This window comes from Balearica regulorum, chromosome 5 (genome assembly GCF_011004875.1).
Source record: "Balearica regulorum gibbericeps isolate bBalReg1 chromosome 5, bBalReg1.pri, whole genome shotgun sequence".
Classification (NCBI taxonomy): domain Eukaryota; kingdom Metazoa; phylum Chordata; class Aves; order Gruiformes; family Gruidae; genus Balearica; species Balearica regulorum.
The window spans coordinates 43,095,339-43,119,660 of record NC_046188.1 but is presented as its reverse complement, the minus strand read 5'-3'; the positions used below and the strand labels follow the sequence as shown (position 1 = coordinate 43,119,660).

At 46.9% G+C, this 24,322-nt stretch overlaps 1 protein-coding gene across 1 annotated transcript in view; it reads right to left on the bottom strand.

The window, feature by feature from the left end:
• The window catches only part of LOC142602058 (transmembrane protein 263-like), a 205,848-nt gene that overhangs the window by 4,756 nt on the left and 176,770 nt on the right, over positions 1–24,322 (bottom strand). The gene's annotated exons all lie outside the window — the stretch shown is intronic.

Genomic DNA, 24,322 nt, shown 5'->3' with positions numbered 1-24,322 from the left:
GCTAGCACAGATAGCAAACTGCAGGAAAGATACGGTGACACGGACGTCACCTCAGGTTGTACAAGCCCTCTGGAGATCTCAGCTACGTATTTAATAGTGTTAAGACAGTGCTTAAGTTGCTACACTATGTCACTGCTGGTTTACCTGTGCCAACTGGATGAAGGCCAGCATGATATACCTACCCAAGCTGCCATCACACCTGCCCACAACACTGCAGACGTAACATTCACAGCTCGCCACTTCTTGGGAAAGGGTTGACTCTGAACTGCTACTCACGGGATTCAAACCTGACAGCTCTCCTGCCAGCCTCCACACAATCCTCTCCCTTTGCATCAGCTGACAATGCTGCGTGCAGGCAGCAAAGGAGGAGCTGCTCTTTTCGTGGGGCGAGATATTTTGGATACGCTGACTTCTGATTCACTGCCAGTTCTGTATATGAGATGAGTTACTAATAATTGCAAAAATACAACAGAGCAATCCTGGCAGGAAAAAAAGCAAGTGCCAGCTGGGAATACAGGATCCCTGGAGCAGCAGCAGCAGCCCTTCTAACCCATTACGTACTCAGAAAAGAGGCTGCACAGCGCTGACGCAGCAGGAGGGCTTCAGCCCCCTGCTAAATGTGCACCCCATTTCCTGAGAGGCAGGGAAATGACAGGGATCGAAATGACTTTCTGAAAGCCTGCATAAAACCATGGGGTAGTCATGCCTCTGCAGAGAGCCCAGGACAGCGGCTCTGTCAGCACCAGCCACTGCCTCAGAGCAGAGCGCTGCAGAGGCTCCACCAGCACCCCGAGGAAGGAGCCAGTGTGCACCGCACAGCCCTGCGTGCACGCGTTCCCCCGGCACGGGCACCTGGCATCTCTCCCTGGGACCAAAGAGGGAGACACCCCGGCTGCGGCATCCCAGTTTGGCCGCCTGCTCAGATTGGGCTGCACAAATGGACTCGCCGCTCACCTGAGCGGGTGGACAAGCTTAATCCAGCTAAGGGCAGGTGGCTGAGAGCTGCTGGCTGAATGCACTTTGTCTTTTGAGAGCCCAGCCCTTCCACCACACTCTCCCACACTCTCAGCTCCCCCCACTCCCTTTCTCTAAAGCTCCCCGCTCCCCAAAAAGAAAGTCCCTTTGTTTATCCAGCCAGGCAGCAGCTGCTTTCCTCGACTGTAATAATATTCCAGGCAACAGAAAACTACCTGGAAACCCTCCTTTGATGTCTCCACCCACTCTCATTTCCAGGCAGATCAGAGCCAACACTGATGCAGGCAGCAGATTTCCTTAGCCAGCAATCAAGGACCTTGGGAGCGCCGGGAGGCCGTCCCAACTGCTCATCAAGTTGTGGGGCCTTCGCTCACCTCATGCCCTGGTTGATGGAAATGTCAGACCTAGTCAGTCTAAGCAAACGCCTTCCTCTTACTGCTACTAACTTGTCTCACGCCGTGTCTTTACCACATCCGCTATTCAGTGTACTTCTGCCAAGCTATCCTGTGAATCCTTTGGAGCACAGACCATGTTCCCGTTGTCCGTGTGTCATGCAACACAGCGGGGTCTCTAAGTGCTGCTCTAAAACAAGCTTTTTTCTTTTTTTTTTTTTTAAACAAACCAACCAGAAGTCTGACAGAAAACACTCAGCAGCGGGACACAGATTTTATCCTTGGAAGCACCAACTGCCCTGGGGTGCTGGATGCACACGGCTGAAGGGACAACCCGACCTTGCCAAACGGATCAGAGCTGCTGCCTGTACTACAAGCACTGGGGCGGACGGGAAGCCAGCTACTCACACTGCGGACACTCAGATTGCACCATGGCATCTGTGGGAAAAGGGGATTTTGCAGGCCTCTTAGGAAACAAATTAAGATGTCTTCAGATTCAAATTGCTAACTTTTAGGCAATTAACATAGGAGTTTAAGTAAGGTGATTTGATTCCTCTGGCTCCATTTGTACCCAGGGAAGAGAAAGGGGCTTCTTCAGAGGAGGCTGTGTACAGTAGCCTAACCTAGACTGAATTAGGTGGTGTGGTGATTCTTTCCTAGGATTTTTTGTCCTGGATTCTTCTAATATTCTGCAGATTTTGGAGTCTTCTTGGAGTTATAGGTTCTTCCCTGAGTTTGACCCAGGCTGTACAGAGCTCTCCCTTGGGCAGGTCTGAGGAGAGTGCCTGTGAGGAGCCTGCTGTTCACCAGCTCGGATGGCTTAGGATAAGCCTTAGGTCACACACCTGTCTGATAATCTGGGCAGCAAAATGGAGTTTGAGAGGGGCCAGTAGTTTCCGGTGTAGCCTAAGCAGCTACAGTTCCACCCAGTATACAATGTACTGCTTGCCTATTCCTCAACAATTTCTCTAGGTTTTGGGGGTTTTTTTCCCCTCAACACTACTGAGACCCCTTGGGTCCATTTCCAGTCCAGTCGCCAGCCCCCGCAGCTGCTGCCCACGGCTTATCCCGTACAGCCATTTGTGTGTTTTGCCTTCAGACTGAGGGTGGGAAGAACAGAGGGATCCAGGAATCCATGAGACTTAAAACCTGGACTCTACTCGGCAAAAATCAGTTCATCCTCCAAATGAACACAATCCTCAGAGAACGGCAGGTCCTCTGTTCCCACTCCCCCATCCAGGGAGGCAGGATCGTTTGTGTCCCATCAGAGGACTGTAATGCAGAAGCTTTGGGCATTAAAGGCCCACTGGCATGCTCAGCTGCAGAACCAAGAGCTGTTACCAATGCAGAAATAATCTTCCTGGCTCTCCTCAGGTAAACTTGCATCTGAGGATACCTGGAACCTCTCTGTAGGAAGATTTAGGCCTCTGCCCACATTTCGATTGACCTGGAGCTACTAGAGCTGCCCAGCTATCTGAACACTGGTGTGAAAATCTCTTAGATGATATGTGGATGCCTGCAGGTGGATAGCCCAGGGACCAGAGGGAAGGAGGCAACTGCAGATGAGATTGAGGGGGGGATGCTACTCTGCCAGCAAAGAGCTAAAACATATTGGAGAAAGTGTCAGGAAATACTAATGAAGAAAGACAAGGACAAAGGTTCTTTCTGATTAAGCTAGGCAGAGACAATAAAGCTGCAGCACACTGGAGCACCAGTGCTTGCATGCTGCCTGCACCTGGTCTGCAGCCACTCTTGTGGCCCTTAAAATTCCACAGGTAGCAGGGTGGAGGGATGGAGGACATGGCCCTAGGAGGGTGGGAGGCTGTTCCAGAAGCGTCCCCACAGCTACAACACAGAACAGAAGCTGTACCATAAAAAACATCCCAAACAAACTCAGGTTTGAATATATCTGAAAAGAGAAAGAGAAATCCCTTGTGACCCCAACCACAAGAGGCCACATCCTAACCTGGCAGCAAGCTGAAACAGGTTGTATTCGTTCTATACCCCAGACGATGTGTTGAAAGCTTCCTAGGCATCCCTGGTTAGTTTGTCTTCAGGACTGCAATAAACCCCACAGTAAGCTGTCATGTAAGATAAGCATCAGATTTACAGTGCAAATTAGTCTCTCAGACAATGGAGCGAGCTAAGCATTTTGTTGGCACAGAGGAGCCCAGATTAAGGGCGAGACAGACAGCAGAGATGAAATACACAAAATAATCAGAGAGACAGACACACAGCCCGAGCAAGGGAACAATTCTGTTCCCTGGAGTCTGCTGCAGCCCGTGCTGCTCATGAAAGCTCTTCACCATCTGCCAAGCCCTTTTTCCTTTCCATCAATGACCTGGCCTTTTCAAGGGTCCCTTCAGCTTCACCCCGTGTCAGCTTAGAACAGAAGAAGGAGGAGAAGAAGAGATGAATAAAATGTGCTTCTGTATGGACACTGGCTCTCCGGGCTGGGGTCGGCACCCCCCACAACAGGCTCTCCTCCTCGGCCACAGCCCTCCGCAATCCCCGCTGGCTTCTCTCCAGAGCAGGGGTCCTGCCTGCTAGGCCTCCAGACAAAGCCGGGTTTTCTCCTCTGATCCTGGCGGCATCTATGACTAAGGGCAGAAGTCAGATCGGTTTGTCGGTAGTAACAGATACAACATTCAAAGCTGCTACAGCGACTCTCCTCAGGGCTTTGCATTGCATTTATTCAGTGAGACAAAACGATAGCCTGCGCTGCTGCCCACTACAAATGGCACAGGCGTTGTTCTTCCCCTTGGCCCTTGCCGGCAGGTGATACGACAGGCAAGGAGAACTCTTTACTTTAAAAAGGACTCGTACAAGTTGCTCTTTCCTACTAACTTATAAAAACAGCCCCAAGCCAGGAAAGCTGTGTCAGGGAGCCACACGTATGGTTTTGCATCTTCAGGACACTTCCATCCCTGCTGGGCCCCAGGCGAAGGAGCTGGGCTGGCTCAGAGACCAAAACGTAACCTGTCAATGCCATCAATCTGTCCCTCAGCAGATGTGAAAGGAAGGGATGAGGTCACTAGTTCAAGCCTGAATTACACCTCTGGCAGCTATTAAGTGACCACTGGTAGATTTAGGCAGGTTCTCCTACACAGAAAAATGTTTGGTCTGGAGGAACAAGCAAGGGGTGGAGGGTCAGCTACTCACACAGGCTAGTCCCAGCTTTGCCCAGCTGATTTTTAAGCAACACTGAGCAAATCGCTCTGACCTTTATTGCCTCTGCACCACTGTGATTGAGAATGTGTGATTTTCTAAAAGCCTTGGTTGTTGAGTCAGAAAAAAAGCGTGTATGTGAGAGAAGTTTCCAGTCCTGATGTTTCTTGGAGAAAAACCTGAAAGTTTGATTCAAGTGCACTCTTAAGGTTCTGAGAACCCCAAATGGGTTATTGTTATTTTTAACCTTGTGATTTTTCTGAACCTACCTCAATTTGAAACGCATGGGGCTGGCACTGCTCCCTTCTCTTCCCTTCTGCAAAGCAAAGCTGAAGTTAATGATCCCTATTTCCTTGTATTGCTGTGCTGTCATGAAGGTTAATTAGGTACAGTTGGTGCGGTACTTCAAACGAGGAAATTGTGTTCGTATCATCATGACTGCCACTGACAGATTCCTGTTGACATTCTCCGTAGAGACACCAATGACAACTTCCAATTTGTCTCTGGGGAGGTTTCCAGTTTCCAGACGAGTCGCAAAGGCAAGAGAAAAGCTTGCTCCCTCCCCACGCACACCAGCCTGCTATTGTGGAGCTACACAAGTTTATCCTGTAGCTGAGACTTTCCATTTGGGTGATACGCTCCCCTTCTAGCACTGAAGAGGAGCAGCTAAAGCAGGCAGAGACCACTCTGACTGCTGGGCTCGAATGAGATTTTACTGTACAGCACCTAGCAGGACCCTTCTCCAGGGAATGGCCAACACCACCTTCTTCCAAGCCTCCTGCCTGCAGCTGGAGAAGGCTTAGCTGACCCTTGCAGGGCACAGCTGTAGCAAGCATTTATGTCTGCGACGAAGGAACTGCCGTTCATGTCTTTTCTGTCATTTTAGGATCAAAGCTGCAGTGTCACAGGCAAGGCATTAAAGGGAGCACTACAAAGCATTTGTTCTTTAAACACTTGTGCTTCGCTCCTGCCATCAGTCCCAAGCTGCAGCTGGTTGGAAATGGCTTTGCAGGCTCAGCAGCTGTGCTCCCCCAGCCCTGCTCTGCCCAGGCGCTGAACGCTACCAGCTGAGACAGTTGCCACCAGCAAAAAGCCTAGAAATGCCACATTCAGTTTAGCCCTTGAGTTTTAAACTTTAATTCTGCAATCAGCAAGACGTACTCGCCTCTCTCTGAAACAGGACTGTTCGGGAAGCTGCTGCACACAGCAAAACGGGGGCAGCTGTCTCCACAGCCCGGCTCACCCCAGGGCTCTTCACTGGCACAATGAGCTTTAATTGTTCTTTGCACATGCCCCAGGAGCAGTATTAACTGCTGAAGCATCTACCTTGAAGCACTGAGAGACAGGGTTCAGGAGGGTAAACGAACAGTGATACGGACTGGCTTGTTTTCCTCCGCTGAGCCTTCGGGGAGAAGCAGCAGAGGGTCTGACTCTGACAGTGTGAGGCTTAGAGTTGGTTGGGAGTTTCTGACTCTCTTTGTTGAGAAGCATCCTGTCACCAAACCAGAAATTGTTTCTAAAGACACTGTGGTACTGTTGAAACTTCCACAGAAAAGAGAATTCAGGGAGACCGGCCTCAGAGCAGCTAATCACCCGTTTGAACCAGCCTTGAGTCAGCCCAAGGACACTGCCCAGCCTCACACTCCCGCTAATGGCCCAAGCAGCAGCCGAGCGACATTTCCACTCTTTTCGTTGAACTGTTTCACTTTGTAAGAGAGATTAATTGGAGGAGAAACATAAACTTATCCTCTCACTTCCCAAGTGCTTTCAATACCAAAGCCAAGATCTGCTCTGAGATGGGTTTCTTATTCTTGAAAAAAAATTAGCAGTTCCTTTGCTTTGCCCTCCTGCAGAAGACAATGGCTTTCTTAATCCAGAAATCTCTCTCTCTCTTATATAGCTGTAACAGCCTGTAAGGAACAGCCAGAGTTCCCCTGCACTCCCCCCCCTCCCCCCAGACCCTTTTGATTCTTAATTCCTTATTTCCCCTCTAGTTTTACAAGACTTCAGCTACTCTGTGGCATAGACACGGTCTCTAATGATGCTGAAGACCAGGATGGCCCAGAGCCATACTAGAAAGGACATGGATCAGGTAGGAGCCTGAAGACCCAGCTCTGTTCTCAGCATTATTGCTGACTGGTCGGGTAAGAGCTACATCTCCTCTGCTTCCCCTCCACCCCACCGGCCTGCTTCAGCCACGGGTGGTGTGACTACCCAGACAGCACGCTGGGGATCCCGCGCAGCCTGCGGCAGGGTGGGCTGGCACACAGGAATGAGTCCCAGCTCTGCCAAGCCCAGCAATCGAGGGAAGGCAGGAGTCCACCCTTTGCAGAGCAGAGACTAATCAGCAATAAATGATTGGCCTCATGGTGCTTCTTAGAGATGATCTCCCAGCTCCCACTGGCATACTTAACCTCTCATCTCAGACAGAAAAAAGTGCACACTGGGACAAACTCCTTGAAAGGTTGCCAACCTCTGATATAGATCATAAGCACTTAAAGATGAGGACTTGCCCTTTTTATAGCCTTGTACAACAGCTGGCCTAAGGAGACCCTTGTCTCATTCGAAGCAAATGTCATCTTCCACCACAGTGTATAGGTTGTAAGAAAGACGCCCGCAGGAGAGTCCTAGAGCAAAGCCACAAGTGGCATTGCCTACTTGGGAAGAAAGAAATCTGGACATACCATTTCTATCTCCGTCCCAACATCTCCTTTTCTCAATGTAGAAGGTCAGGCTTCTGTTACTGGCCAGACAGGTTGCTAAAAAAACTATAGATTGTCTCAAGGCCACTGACAGAGTGGATGGATGATCCCAAAAGGCATGAGATTTCAGCCTGCCCCACAGAACTGTGCATGGTGGCTGCTTTCTCCCCACCCTCACCAACCTCCAGATCCTGTGTGAGAAACCACAGTGGTGCATTATGGCAAGTATGGACAGTAAGGGACAGCTATCAGCTGGGCTATACCTTCCCACTCACTTGTGTTAAAAGCATCAAAGTGGCCATCAGACTTAGTTTGTTGGAACTCTACGTCCCTGTCTGCTTTCTATTTCCACTCTGCTCCACCTATACAGTCTTGAATCAAGAGCCTGGCAAGAAAGAGCATATAAAGCTGGGCCAACGGCTCCTTTTCCTATTGGGGTCTCATCACCACGACACTGAGATTTTGGATCACAAGGACAGGAATCACCTCTTGCTGCGAATACAGGCTCTTGATCTCACTTGGGGATCTGTGGGTGGATAATAATCCAGTGGACTCAATCATTTTCAGTGGCCTCAAGCTTTAACGGTCTGAGGAAGAGAGCTTTCAGACATAAAATTTTATTCCTTGCAAACAGCCCTTCCTAGCATTTGTGCCTAGGCTAAAGAGACCATCTTTTTAAGCCTGCTCTTTGACCCACGCTAGCTCAGCTCTTGTCAGGGCACATCCCCTACTCTGTCAATTCTGTAATGGTGGTTGCACATTCTTCACTGAGCTGCTTTCAGCTGCTTGTGAGAGTACCCGGCACAAAAAGACCCCTAATGAATCAGAGGCTCTTGTTAAACAGCCTTGTTAATTCAGCTCTGATAAAGACACAGGAGAAAAAAAAAAATCAATATTGTAAAATGAAAAAGGACAAAATCCATAGAGAAATAAAGGTCATTTTCACAGTTCTATGAGGCCCTTACAAACAATGGAGAGTAAATAACATAATCCAAGCTTATGTAAGAAATGACTTTTCTTCCATGCTCTAGTGCTACCCGGTGGATTTGAAACAAAGGCAGACTCAGCTAAGCCTCCTCTGTCCAGTGAGGCTAGAAGTCCTTCCCACGACAATGTTGCTAACTCACAATTTATCAAAAGTGCCTGAAGTTTGTTCCCAGCAGCAGTTTGGGAAGGGGCATGAGAGTGAAAGTCATGTCTAACCAGCAGGAAGGTGCTCCCAAGTTGCCAAGATCAGACATCAAAAGTCTGCTCTGCTCATTCATCAACTGCCGTGAATATTTTGTGTACTCTGCCACCTTATTATTAAAGACTTAGTATCTCTACCTTATGGAAACACATGATTGGCACTCAAGCATTTTACAGCTGAGATATCCAAGAATTTGTCCAAAAAAACTCCCAGGAAAGCTGGGAACATATCTTGCCTTGCTAATAGGGGAGGACCCAGGTTCAGGCATTTCCTCTTCCCACTCCTGGAGCAGCTGAGCAATGGATGCTGATGCTTTCCAGCAGGATGGCTAGCACCAGTGAGAAACCCAGAAATTCCCCATTTATTCTGATTTTGTGCTCCCCTCCCCCTCCCACAAGGCACATGGAAGAACTAAAGAAAAAAAATGGATGGCAGCTCAAAAAGCAAAGCCACAAATTTTAACTGACCTAAGGTCTGAGGGAAGATTTTTCGACTCAGAGAAATGACCCATTCATCCAGGAGGCTATCCAGGAGTCTTTCTGTCCACCCAAAGGATAACAAGGCAGTTAAGCTAAAAGCTGTGTGCTACAGAAGCAGCTGAGCTGGGGATTTACCAGGGAGGCACGAATATGTTTGCCTGCTCACACTTCAGCAATGGGCAGGATAAGGCCTTTGTTACTCTGCTGGTGGTAGGTGTTCGATGGCATAGCCTCAAAAACTTGTTTCCTCATCTCAGCTGTCAAGGGGAGAGCGCTGCAGTCATGAGTGGGCAGGTATGCTGCCTCAGGGAGCAAACAGATGAACAGGCAGAGCATCCCTCCTCCACAGCCAGGCTGAGCAGGGAAGGACAGGACCCATCTGTGCCTTGAGACGATTAGATCTATTCCTGTGCAAAAATCACACCCCAGCTCCACGCCCAAACCTCTTGCATGTCCCCTCACCTCTGTTGCTTCAAAGGGAGCCAGCCGGTCCTACCCGTTGTGTTCCTGGTGAGCCTGCCACCTGGAAATCTCAGCCCTGAATGCATAAATTAGAGGTAGCACTAACACTGCCCAAGGAGACATCAAACCTCCTCCTCTGTGCTGCACAGACAAAGAGCTGCTGCTTAGGAACGTGAAGCCACAAGTGTGACAGTTCCCTTTGCTTCCTTCCATATTCATGTTCTTGCTCTTTCCAGGGCAGATTTCAATATGGCACAGCAGGGATCCCACGCACACTCGGCTTCTTGGTGGTTACTGAAGGGCTCTGCCTGGTCCTGCAGGTAAATTAGATTTCTTTTTTCACGCTGTGGCAAAACTGCCATGGAGCCAGGGTCTGGTTTGGCTCTTAGAGATGCCGGGGTATCTAGGCCTCCCTTTGAGATTAGCACTTCATATAGTTGGAGGAGTACCTGGAATAAGAGAGACTTCTGCTCACCTCCTTGGCGCAGCCACCAGCCCAGCCCTATGCTCTCAGCCTCCATCCTCTTAGGTCTATCCAAGCTTGCTTCCCCCCACTGCCAAGCAGTGATAAACAGGCTCTGCTTTATCTGAAAGGGAGCAGCCCCTGTCACCTCTTGGCTTTCTCCTGAGCCAGTCTTGACTCTAGCTCAGGGTATCCCCTGCCACTGCCTGGAGAAGACTAGCTGACCATAATAAAGTACCAGAATCGTAGTGCGTGCAGGTAGAGAGCTCTCTTTCTAGCTCTCCTGAGGAGTTTCTAGCCTGCAGTGGATCTCTGTGGAGAGGAAGGGGGGATGTCAAACAACCTCCCACCAGTTTCAGCAGGACCTTCCTTAACTCAAAGACGTCCCTTCAGCCTGGTAAAACCAGTTCCCAGCAGGGATTTCATGCGAGACCAGTGTCAGAAACATTGCTAATACTTCTGCTCTCATTCACTTTACCACCTGCTGAAAATCCTCCCATATGCCTGGCTGGGACAGCGATGTGCTGGGGAAAGGCTGAAAGCCTGGAGAACCTGAGCCCCCTCTGGGATCACTGCCCTTCTCTGGTACCTAACTGTTTGGAATCAAAGCCAAGCAAGCCAGACTTTGCAGTCAGAGCAAAAGGCTCAGTGGAAAAAAAAAATCAGCTGCACACCCACAGCAGCCTTTCAGGTCTCCACGCTAAGACAATATTTACTGTCTTGACTCTGTAATGTAGCTCAGCCTGGCAACGCTGCCATGCTTTTGCTATCGGGAAACGAAGGACAACATTACCCTCCTCTACAGATTCCCCTTAAATTTTCTTCTGCAGTCCTGTATACATGGGAAGCAACAAGGCAGAACGATTGATTCCTTTAAAAATCAGGGAGTATCCAAGGATACTTTCAAGTACCACGGTATAGGGCTGTGGGATCTGTGTGTCAGGTACCTTCCCAGCTTTCACATCAGGGTGCCCAGCTCAGCTTGTGGTCCACATGCATGCACATGCTACCTTCATTTTCGACAGGATAAAACCTTCAGAAACTCCAGATCCCAACATGCTACATTCTAGCTTTGCTAGTGCAATCATTACAGAAACTCATTTGCACCTTTATTTCCCTCCCCTTTGTTTCCAATCAGATGCATACAGGGAACAACTGGAGTGACATGAATCTAATCAGAGACTGATGCCACATCAGAAATCCCATCAAGTTATCTTCTAGTCCCAACAGGCCCTCCACTGAAAGAAAACATCTTGTCATGGCCTGGAGAACCCCTGTGTACATTGTGTCCCCAGCAGGGATTCTTAATGGGCTCAGCAGTCAGAAACTAAGTTTTATTTTAGAAAGTGCAAACAAAAATATTTTTCCATTTAAATACCCTCCTAGTTCTTAATGGTGCTTTTCTGGACTTTTTTTCCTAGCAACAAACCAACTCTGTATTAAGGAAATCCAGGCAGAAAAATCTAAATCTTAATTCTCCAATAACACTACAGCAGAGCCCAAATGGCCTAGGAGACCCCTCACACAAATTTCATGCCTGCTGTGCACAAGCACACATCTGCTCAAGAAAAAGCTCCGGCAGCAGGACATTTGCAGTCCTGTTCACCATTCAGCCAGAACAACCTAAGGGGGTCACTTCAACCCTCAGATGCCTTCAACTTGGAAAATCCAGCTGACAGCACCAAGCCTAGCCTGGGCTGCAGAACTTACCTCTCCTAAATGCAGAGTCCTGTTACTGAAATGGACTAGAAGATGCATGACCTCCAATCTGCACCTTCCAGAGATCTGCTTAAGAAGTTTCATCAAGCCTCCTGTGGCCGCGTTCAAGCATCTCTCCAGCTAGGCAGGGACCATCCTGAGCACAGATAGATGCTGTCTGCTGAGCACTAAAGGCCTCTCTTCCCCTACAGCAACAACTTGGCTGCCTGAACTCTAGCTGGCTGATGGCAGCACCTGGATGCCATCCAAAGGCAGTAAGTTTCTTGCAGCTGAATATGTTTAGTCCCTCTCCTAGGGCACAGTCTCCATTACACAGCTATTGTTTATGACCCCAATTATCTCCCAGAAACTGGTCCTTGCCTGCAGTTAATAACCAAAGCTAAGTGATCAACCGTTAGGACTCCGGCAAACTGGTTGTTAACTTCTCTGTCGACCAAGTTCAGAGTCTTTTACTGCTATTAGAAACTCAGATTAATGATGCTTAACAGAAATGAACTCTCCTGTGACACAGCTAGGTGAGGCCAGGTGAGGGGGAAAAGAATCGCTCCTTTTTCCAGGAGGTATCAGCTGAGCAGGAGGAGATAAGCCCTCCTTTAACTCACTTCTCAGCCTCCCCTGATGTCTGGGGGATGACAAAGGACATCTTATTCTGCAGAGTACTTCGAACTTTTCTTGGGATCTGGATCGTGTGGGCAGATCTGTACGTAAAATAGGTTCACTCTTCAGAAACTGCTTTCAGGGACCTCTTCCAAACCAAACCGTAATTCCTGCCCTAGTATTTCAGATTTGCAGCAGTTAACAGGAGCAGGGTAATACTGCAAACCCCCATGGGGCAGGAAAATGAGACCTCACTTCAGAAAGAAAGGCTATATAGACCCAGTGTGCAGTGTAGGAATGAATCTCAGGTTTCAAGGGGACAACTACATCCAATAACAGACGCATTGTCAGCCTTTCCCAGCCTACTCCTCACAGGCTGATTTGTAAAGCAGCCCTCCAACAACTCATCAGAAAATAGTCGTTTCAATCCAGAAGAAGCTAATGCCGCTTCCCTTTCACAGCTCTTTTTCGCCTTCTGAATGCTAATGGGAGACCACCAGCCTCACACTCACACGCTCATGAGGGCCACTAGGTATCTTACAGGATATAATCTTCTCAAGAGATTCACCAACCCCTACTCCATAAAGCGCAAAGTCTGATTTTGGGGAATTACCACCGTGGTCTTGGGCAGCCGGTCTGTCCCAATCCACACAGGGACACTCTGAGAGCACCAGAAAAATAAGCCCAGGTAGTGCAGCTGCACAACCGTGGGGCTCTGGGACAAATGGACATTGACGCGGGAAGGGGAAGAGTGGCTAGAGCAAGCGTAAAGATCCCTGGCTGGTTATGCACATTAGGAGCTTGTGCCTACAAACGACTTTGGGTGCAATGAGCTCACTGCCTGAATCACGCAGTGTGACTGTCTCCTGCTACCGCCATGGATATGCAGGGAACAGGGGAAGGAACAGGGCACTGCTTGCTGAAAGGTCTTCTGCAGCCAACCTCTCCTGCTTAGGTGCCTGCTCCTCCAGCTCCCTTCCAACATCTGAGGAGCCAGCACTGGGACAGCTGACATTCAGGACTCCCTCCTCAAAATCTGCCATAAGCTGTCCAAAATACATTTATTCTCCTAGCACTCCATGTATCAGCTAGGAAAAGGCAGACAAGGAAGGAAACCACTGGGAACAAAAAAGAGGGTATCTTTCCCCATCTCATCAACTGCTGGATGATAGAAGAGCACAAATGTGTGTCACCATGGGTGAGAGCCGCATGAGGATGGATGCCTCTGTGCTATCTGTAGATGGTGAAAGAAGACCCAGTGATAGCTAGAGGAAGTAACAGATCTTCTGGTAGTGTGAAGAGGATGCAAGGATCATCCTGCACTGACGGAACAGCACTCAAAGTGTGGAACATTTCCTGCAAAAGTTTGCTAGTGTTTTTTCTGTCCTGCCCAGTCCATTCCCAGCCTCAACCCCCATAACCATGCGAACGTGGTGACACTTTCTAATGACAGTGGAACGCTATTTCTTGTGTGTGTGGCTGCCATCAACAGAGAGGCTCTGTCAGCAGAAACCCCAGCACCCAGCTGCCCCACAGAGGCACCTGAAGTGCAACTGCAACAAGCACAAACAAATGCTTGTGGTGTGAGGCCGTGCCTGTAAGTCAACGGCCACAGCTCCCGACACCAGCTAGCGACCAGGTAACATCGCACAGGGAGCCTGTGGGCCTGTGTGGTCCAGAGGAGATGTGAGTGGCTGCTAGGTCCTCAGTTGCCGTCCTCCACCGGGGCTTGGCAAGAGCAACGTGGCCACCGCTCCCAGAGACTGCTCAGGCAGCTTTAAAAACAAATTCTTTCATCCTTATGCACAGATTTACTTATTCATGTATTCTCAACAGAAGCACTAACGGCCATAATTGGATCCATTACTGGGGTTATTAGAGCTCTCAGTCACTGCCTCTGCAGCCTCGCGCAGTGCTGGGGAAACGCGCAGGAAGAACAAACAGGGCATAGGCACGGCCAGCGGCAGGGGCTTTAAAAATTCGTTAAGTCGTTGCTGTGGCAACTAAAACAAAATTTCTGGCAAGGACTGCGATGTGTGTGGAACTGTAAACTTCTCCATTTGTGGAAAACATTGGTCACGTCTCTGGAAGGGAGGTGGAGGAAAGACAGAAAGAAGGGCTCTTTTCAGAGACTGCTACAGCAAGAGCCAAAAACGGTCTGCTTGCAAATTTATCCTTATGGTAAGCCCTGATGACGGTTGGATTCTGCATACCAGAGCTTCCCAGGAGCCAGTTGCACCGAGACAGAGCTGGCGTGTATGGAAGAGCACTTCTAGGTATTCAGTTCAGCTGGTCTTGATTGCCAGGAAAGCAACCGAACCGCTGCACAGACACAGCAGTGCTGGAGTCCACTCGCTTCTACCTTCACCTGCCTCCTCTACTCCACAACTTATCGAGGGTCTCCATGGAAAATGAAGCTCGTCTGGGAAGTAACTTCCTTTGAGATGATAGATTCTGGAACATCAAACTTTCCATCCATAAACAGGGGGAAATGGAAAAGCAGTGGTTAGGTCTGGAAGTACTAAAATTTGGCTAGAAAGACTGATCTCAGAAAACACCATTAGTTTTCAAGATGCTCAGTTCCCTCTGAGCGGTCAGGACGGCAGTGACCAGCCGGATGAAATGTCACATACACTAACAAACTTCAGAAGGTGTTCACTACTTTATCATCTCAACACAGGTTGCAAACTTTCAGGTTCAGCATCTTAAGTTCATGTTTAATTACAAAGCAGAATCAGCACTGATTTAATTTTGATTAATTTAATGTTGATTTAGGCAAAACAAGCTGTGTTGTGCCACCTACTTAATTGTCTGGGAGATCCCCAAATCCATGTCTGAGCCTGCTTAGCTAGCAAAGTCCAATACCTCCTGCCCCCCACCTTTCCTGCTCAAAGATCCCAGCTGATGAGTTTGTCACTTACGAAGTAATTCATGCAGTTCAGAAACTCAGAACAGCACAGGTGCCTGATGCAAGACTCCAAATTCTCTCAAGTTTAGTGTATAGGTTGGAGCTACCAAATAGGCACTTTGCAAAGATTCAAGAGTGACAGCGGATGCTGCCAGCAGAAAATTTGCCTACCGAGAGATAACGTGTAGGCAAAATGATTGATGAGGATTTCACTTTTTCTCTGGAGTCAGCAGCTTAACTATGAAGACTTTATTGCAAGTTAGACTCGCTTGGTGGGACTTATTTCCACTATGAAAGGAGGAGCAGAGGGAACGGGAGGAGAAAGATATGGGACTAGCATCAGGGGGAGCAGCATCCAAGCAGCCCCATTGTAATTCTGCCCGTCTCCTCTCCTCTGTCCCCTGGTGCCATGGAGGCTCACGGCTTCCTGACCCTGGCCCTCACAGCTCACACGACTTCACTGCATTAATGACCTCAGCGAGAATTTTTTAAGCTGACTGACAGCAACCTGGAAAAAAAACCCCAACCCACCCAGGAGCTATGAAATTGCACCGTTGCCAAAGGGGAGCTCAACACAGGGCAGGAAAGAGGCGTTGGCTAAGTGCACAGGAGGTCTTTAAATAGACACCCTGGGTCCGCTTTGCACAGCATTACGGATCGTGGTGAGTCTCTGAGGTCAAGGTAAGAAATGAGTACTTGCAAAGCTCAGTGAAGCTTATGCTTACAATACAGCTCTAATTATCCTGTTAATCAAAGCAAAAATCCTTCAGTTTTGCAAATCCAGCCAGCAAAAGGCTGCAAATTCACAGCTCAGTCACTTAACCCCCAACTGCCCTACACGCTAGAAAGGCAAAGAGATAGAAGTTTTGAAAGACTTCGAAATTTTACCCCTCTTTAGCTTCTTACAATCTTCTACTTTCAGTCCTAGCCTACAACACTCGGATAAGGACTTGTTAACAAGGAGGTTTAGAGAAGAAATGTAAGGCATTACCTGTCTGCGGCTGTTAAAATCTTAAGTCTGTAGCATGTGAATGTTTTTTGTGTAGACAAGGATCTTTTGTTGGCATAAACAAAGATCTTTTGTTGGCAAAAACATCACCTCAATCCATACTTCTGCCGTCCACTGAGGTGTATGGCATATATCAAAACCTTACATATTTTATCCTGGTCAGTGGAGTTCATGGTGTGGTTACTTCTAGTGAACGACAGAATTTTCTTCACTGCAAACTACTTCTTTTAAAGCAGTAGTTTGCTGCTTTGAGACGCACAGACTTTGGTTTAAATGCTACAGTAAGAGAGAAAAAAAAAATCAGTCTATCAAACAAGAGAAAGGTAGACCACACACAGATCACTTCTCAATTTCCAGAGTCACTGATGCGGTGAAGATATATGTTGCTTGAGAACAGGCTTGTCACTGGCTTTGGGTGGTGAAACAGCAGCAGCAGTTAAGCTTGACTGGGAAATTTTCACTGTGCACACATGACAATTTTAGTCTTGACGTTAGAGCTGTTAACACCTGCATCTGAGCATTTCCAAACTTTTAAGCAGTCCTAGGCCTTGAGAAAACAGCCTGCTCTCATAAATCAGGACCCTATCATAGTTGATTAGGTAAATACAAGTTTTACTTTAAGTTCATAATTTTGAGAGGCTGGCCATTTACTTAGGAACTCTTTTTAATTACGAAGAATTAAGTAGCAGAAATTATTGTGAAGCACACAGACTACGCATATGATGTGTCTCACTCTGGAGATACCAAATATGGAGACTGCTTTTTCCAGGCTGATCTTCCCCCATATATAAATATAATAAAACCACAGGATAATCATATTCAGTCCTCCACTGTCAGGTAAGGTAGTGGAGGTGCCACCCCTTACCACAGCTAAGCACATTGTTTAATTCTCATCTAAGTAACCAAATCCCATCTTAGAAACAGGTTATTTGCCCTAGTACTCTTACTCGGATATCTAAAATTTTACTGGTCTTTTGCTTAGAAACTTAATTCACAGCCTAAATTTATTCATGTGCCAATGGTGTCTCTTAGTTTAAATAGCTCTTCTCCCTCCCTGGTGTTTACTCCTCTGATGTATTTACAGAGAGCACTCGTATCTCCTCGCAGCCTGTTTTGTTAGATTAAACAAGCCACACACTTCTAGTCCTCATGTATATAATGGATTCTCCATTGCTGCCACCATCCCGGAAGCCTTTCTCTCTACCTATATGCCAGTCTCATGGCAGGGGTTTTTTTGCATATGGAAGTTTGGTAGTGTGCAGAGAATTGACAAAGCCATGTATACTACCTTCTCCCTAAAGGGACAGCTTGCCTTACACAACCTAGGATTGCATTTGGTTTTCAATATATTGATAGGGTACAGTCATTTCTTTCATTAACTAACATACTCTAACCCTTCTCTTCCCTCAACCCCCTAATGAACTCTCAGCTTATACCAGACATTCTTGTTACCAGTCCTTAGGTGTATAGTCTTTTTTTGGCACTGTTAAAAATTGTTACATTTCTATCATTTTGGTCATTGGTCATCAGTTTTTGCTGTATGATACCCAAGCACTGCTATCAGTAATAGTAATAAGCTAACTGCTTTGTATCATGCCTTTTCGTACATCCACACCCAATCGAAAATCTAGGCTGGAACCTAGAAACTGCTCAAGTCATCCCAGGGAAGTACCTCTTCCAGACTAGGAAGAGGAGTGGCTCTCCTTCAGCTCCGAGAAAACCACCACTTCATCTGCATGGGATCTCCCCCTGGTACTGGGTACAAACTATATTCTGCTACTGCCTCAGACACCAAACTCTCTTGCAAGCATCCTGAATCATGGCTGTGTGACCGGAGACCTTGGGAAGAAGCAAATCATGCAGGTGATGTTTCTGCATTGGTCTGGTTGCAAGGACCGAAGAGGGGACGAGCCCACCTTCCTGTTCTGACTCCAGTGGGCAGGAGGGAACCACTCAGAGAAGATCAAGCATAACTTTCTCTGTCCTCAAGGCTCTTGCAGCTTTTCATTTTGTGAACCTATTGAGGACTAGGCTTTTCACAATCTCCTCTTTCTGACATTTCTTACTCACTTTTGGACGGTAGGAAGAGAAGCACTACTTTCTTCTCCAGCTACCGCAGCTGAGGCATTTGTAGCCCTTGTGCTACAGAATCTGACTTTCCTCCCCTAATTACCTCTCATTTCTCCACTTCTAATTTACTTGTTTTGTTGAGTCGAAATTCTCGAGGGCAGCATGGCATTGTGACTACAGCACTCATGAGAGACCGCAGAATGCAGCTATAAAATACAACGTTAGTAATACCTAGATCGCTCACTGCCTCGCTACCGTGACAAAAGACATTTGCAAATGCCTATCAATAACATTGATTACAGCCCAGACGCTTAAGCTAGGTAAGTATTTTCTAGCACTCACACAAGGTGCCCATGAGTGACAGTCTTGCTTTAGCAGGACTTAAGTTTTTTTAGATGACTTTGGGCCAAGAGCAAATTGGTTTAATTAACACCCTATCCATATGGGGCTGTAAGCCGAAGAGCAGAACGAAGCTCTTGTGGGAAAGGAAGAGAACAGAAAAGCCTGGTTCTGAACCGGCTGTTTCCAAACCTGTTTACTTAACTATTAGCGAGGGTGGCTTCTCCTTAATTTATTTACATAGAATGTTTCTGTAACCATCTGCTCTTAAGCTAAATGAAAAATTATCATCTTTCTCCTGCCGCTGCAGAGACTCCCTTGGATGTTCTTAATAATACAAAAAATATATCATTTTAATGCAGACAGCTTGGCTAATAAAAATGATCTGTACCATTAGTAATTATGCCACAAATACAATGCAAACAAGCAGCCTTTCCCCAAAGAGGCCAAGCATAAAACACCCCTCTCACCAACCAGGGGCCAGAGACGACAGCACATCAGCAGGTCTTGGCTTCTCACTTCTCTACCAAAGAGCAGAAGAACAAAGAGGAGGGCAGTTTAATTAAGTTACCGTTACTCAATTCTTTAACAAGCTTTAGGTCAAACCTGCTTGGGCCCCATTTTCCTAGGGAGCTTTTCTCCAGACTATTAATACAAAGCCATATTCCTGAAGAGGGCTACCTTGGTTTACCTGCTTCTACAGTTCTCATCATCTCACAACCCTTTAAGGCTCTGACGTATCCCCGCTTAGTTGTGAAATGGGCTGATGTGGCTAGCCCCAGTCAACAGATCGGAAACTGAGGAGGCAGAAAGCAACTAAAAGTAACAGCAAATATGATGGCAGAAAGCAGCGAAGCAAGAAAATGAATTCAAGCCATGAAACAACTACCAATAAATTGTAAGGTAAGGCCTACTGTGCTGGTTTGAACTGGGATAGAGTTAATTTTCTTCACAGTAGCTAGTATGAGGCTAAAGTTTGCATTTGTGCTGGAAACAGTGTTGATAACACAGGGATGTTTTAGTTACTGCTGAGCCAAGGCCTTTGCTGCTCCTCACCCCACCCCACCAGCGAGTAGGCTGGGGGTGCACAAGGAGCTGCGAGGGGACACAGCTGGACAGCTGACCCCAAGCGACCAAAGGGATATTCCATACCATATGATGTCATGCTCAGCACATAAACCTGGGGGAAGAAGAAGGAAAGGGGGTCATTCGGAGTGATGGCATTTGTCTTCTCAAGTCACCATTACCCGTGATGGAGCCCTGCTTTCCTGCGGATGGCTGAACACCTGCCTGCCCATGGGAAGTGGGGAATGAATTCCTTGTTTTCCTTTGCTTGCACATGCGGCTTTTGCTTTACCTATTAAACCGTCTTTACTTCAACCCACAAGTTTTCTCACTTTTACCCTTCTGATTCTCTCCCCCATCCCACCTACGGGGGAGTGAGCGAGCGCTGTGTGGTGCTTAGCTGCTGGCTGGGACAAAACCACGACACCTACTTAAAAAAAGCTCCACGGGCAGTTTCCTAACAAATGGAAGGACAACACTACTGGCCCACATGTTGCCTGATACCATTTTAGTGTGGCCAACAGGCCAACACCAGACTAGCAGGTGTGATTCCTTGATGTTTCTCATCGGCTGCTGCTCTCTTCTATGAATGGCAGCAAATCATTTAACCTCCACGACTCAGTTGCCTCCCACAAAAAAAGCAATAAAATGCTTAGAGGTTCAGAGATGAATGAAAGGAAACCAAACCAAAGCAACACAGAAGGAAATGTTGTTTTCTTTAAACAAGTTCTAAGGGAGAAGGAGTAAGATTACGCCTCAAATTATATCAATAAAATATGAACATACCTCTACTAAATAATTCAATTGATAAAGAAATGTGCATAAAGAAAGATAATCAATGTCTTGGGGATTTTCAAACACTTCTGTAGAGAGATCAGCATTGTAAGAAATGAAACGTGAACAAATTGGAAGGCCAGTACATGTCACGAATTCCTGTAGCCCAGAGGTCTGGCAGCTCACGTGTGCTGCATGAAGAAACACGAGTGCTTGCCCTGGCAGTGGCGGCCGGGCAGGCGGGTGCCGAAGGGCTGCTCACATGAGCACACTTACAGAAGCAGAAGGTTTAATCCCAACTGGGCCCACCTGTCTGTTGGTAATTTCCTTTGCTTCTGTTTCTCAGTCTGTAAAATGGGGCTAAGGGCAGGTCTGGTGTGGGATGCTGGGATGGTTCATGTTTGCCTATCATTTCAAAAGCTACAGATGCACAAAGGACAGCAGTTCTCTGCGAGGCAGGTAAGAAGAGCAAACTACAGTGGATGATAACAGACAGGCAGGAATTGACTCCTCCGTGAAGTACTGCAGGAAAGCATCAAAGCTGGTGCATCATAGGACAGATCGTGCAAAACATGACCAGCAATTTCCTGAGCTACAGCAGAGGAAGCGATCCACGAGGAGGGAGCCGGAGCCATGGCCAGTTCCAGAACTGCAGGGAAATACAGGAGCTTTACTGGCTGATGTTTTATATTGAGGTTAAAGATGCATACAGATCATTGACATGGAGGATATCTCACCCATGAAGGGGATTATTAAGGGTAAGTCAAGCTACTTTTTAAAACAACTCTTTGGATAGTTGATCGTGGCTTGCACCTGGGCAGGGAAGATTGATGACTGGTGCATAGGGATCAGATACTTCAGTTACACTCGTATCTACACAGAGGCCGTGAGCTGCAGAGCTGAATCTGGTTCAGGGAAGCTATCGGATTCCCGAGCTGCATCCCCGAATCTATCAGGGTTTGTGAGTGACAGGCTGCAGGCAGACGGCAGGGGAAGCAAGGTGAAAGGGAGGCCGTTGTGCTACACCAGATAGCAGTTGCTTACCCACCCTCCCCATCACCATTTTCAGCTTGTATTGTTTCATGGCCTATTAATATTCATAAGAGCCTTTCTACTGTGTTTGCACTTTCCTATCATGCTCACAGGCCTGATCCCTACTTGCCTTAATAGGATGCAAACCTTATGAAATCAGATCTTATTAGCAAAACTCCATCAGACACCCCCGGCAACACAGCACCTCAGTCCCCGCTCCTGCTGAAGCGAAAGGGAAGCCTTTCACGCTGTTGACATCTATAGGGCTCTTAATCTAATACGACGTTTCAGTCTTCAGAGCAGAAATGAAAAGGAGTAAAACACAGGGCAGGGAATGCCACTGAATGCTGCTGAGTCAAGCCCCACAGCATCACAGCCAAGAGATGCAAAAGACCTTGGAAAAAAGTTTCTAATCCTGGCTTGCAATAAACCTGACCGAACAAAGGTGCTGGTTCATTAACACCTTTATCTCACTGACGGAAGACTGCTGACTTACCCCCAAATGAGTTCCTTCAAACTCTCCGTCCTAAAGTACAAATCTCAAGGCTTTCTCCCACATGACAGTGATGCTATCATGGTGCACAACCTCACCCCTGGGGGATTTGCACAGACAAAATTGAGCGGAATTAGCAAGAAAAGGCAGTGCTGCACAGCAGTGACCTTATCCACCATCTCTGCTACCTACCCCTCCTCAGTTTTTAAACTGCTGACTTGACCAACGTGCATGAATTTTCAACTCCTGGTCTTGTAGAGCCAAGAGAGGAGAATGAGACGGAGTCTGGAGTGCAATACTATCGAGGATGCTCTGCACCTCTAGAACACGTGCCTTGAGTCCTGCCTTATGTCTGCTCCATACATCATCACTGTTGATAAAGATGCCACAGATTGATTTTTACAGATCCCAGGCGAAGTCTGTGCCTCTGGCAGAAAGAAAAATCATTGCTGGAGTTGGAGAGTGAGCAGATTTTAGTCAGCAAGTGAAAATAAATACAAAACGTACAGTGTCACATTCCCACTCAATCATTTTCCTAAGTAGAACAGTACATTAACACTTTAATTTTAAAAGAATTTCTAGCTGAAATAGCTAACAAGGACGTTGATAGCAGGCTCTTACTCACTAAATAAGAGCTGCTTAAGTCTTGACCCTGAACTGCACAAATCCTTTCTGCTTAATTAATTACTTTCATTCTGTATCAACAATAACTGATAGCAGTTTGATGGAAAATTGCTGACCTAATACTCTGGACACTTTTCCAGTCAGGTTTGATACAGAATGGTTCTGTGGTGTATATCTCCTGCTCTCGACACACGGGAGCACGAACTCTTGCCAAAGATCACATCTTACTCTTGGCAGATGGCTGAGAAAATGAGACTAGGCCTATATGGATCCAAATTGCTGAGAGCAGAGTTGGGATTTAGTCACAGCCTTTCTTGTCGTGGAGAGGTGAAAAGCTCTCTCCAATCATTCAAATTACCAAAAGGTCCTGAGTGCAATGACTTGGGAGTATCATATCTTTAGTTATTTCTAATTATAGGGACTTAAAAATTTCCTTTTTTCTTTAACCTGTTGTGCAAACATCAAAGGGAAGGACAAATCTATTGTTATTATTATCTATTCATACTTATTCAGCCACATCTAAGACCATTATCTCTGACTACAAGGATTCTTCCAAGTGTATTTGATAGGATTAAGGGGAACTGGCACCGGGACCAAAGGATAGCTGCAAAGTTTCAGAAGAATACTCAGACATTTAGATTTTCAAATTGTTGTACCAGGTGCATGCTGTAATTTATAGCCAGTTGAAACTGCTAAATTGAGCCAGACAAGAGTGGATTATTGTATCGACTAAGGCTTTGTACAAGGGTAGCACCCCAATTCAGCATCCCAATTTATAGGGTCAGGAGGGACAGTGAATTCTGACCTGTAAGAAGGTTTTAGGAACACTGTTCTTCTTTCAGCTTAATTGCCACTTTTTCTGAATCAAGATATCTCTGATTAATTTGCAGACCTCACAAAAGGTTTCTCCAAAACACGGGAATAGGTTCTCCACCTCTGGAGCAGAATTACAGGATACCACAGCAGCTGCTACCTCAAGGTTGTATGTGCAGCATACTGAAGCCATCATCCCAGCAGAACATGATAAAGAATTTCCCCTGGATCCCAAATATCTTAAACAAATGCGAGCTTTCCCAAGCCTTTCAATCAGGGTCACAGATACATAAAACCACCCCTTGATACCACGTGGCGGTCATTACTCGTGTAGTGCGTGGAGAAAACGATGCATTGTGCTTTCCCCGCTGCATTCAACTAAAACTTTAAGAAACCTTGTTCCTCAAGCTGTGCCAACATCATTTAGGTTGTTGGTGCGCAAACAAGGAGGTAAACAACAACCACCACAAAAAAAAAATCATGTTAATTTCAAGCTCCATTAGAAAGGCAGAGTTTGGCAGCAAGAAAAATCAATGTTTGTCCAGTGGAAAAAAATAAACACCAGCACTGATGAGGGACAAAAGGGCTCTTTTCAAGTTTCTAAGAGGATGTGAAAAACTTGGTGCTCAACATCCTCTGAACTAGGGGAAAGTATTTTCTTATCACAGAGACTATTTGATTCTGACACAGGGGGTATTTTGATGTGAATTATCCAGCCCCAGATACTGTCTGGCAATGCCTTCCTTCTTTGTACATCTGATCAGCTCTGACACTAGGACCAATTGATTTCCTTTTTTCTTTTTTTCCTCCCTAAAGATGTCGTCAATTCTGGTTTGTTCTGATGAACTCCACAAACGCTACACCAGAGACATACAGATCTCCCAGGGCTGACTTCCAGTTTAGCTGTGCTGGATAACAAGCAGAAAACCCGTCATTCTTAGGTGTTACTAGTTGTCTGGGATAAGACTTATTCACCGTGACAAGAAAAAAAAATATCTAAAAAAAAAAATAATTGGAGGGCTGACCTTTCAGCAGTGCCTGAACTGAGG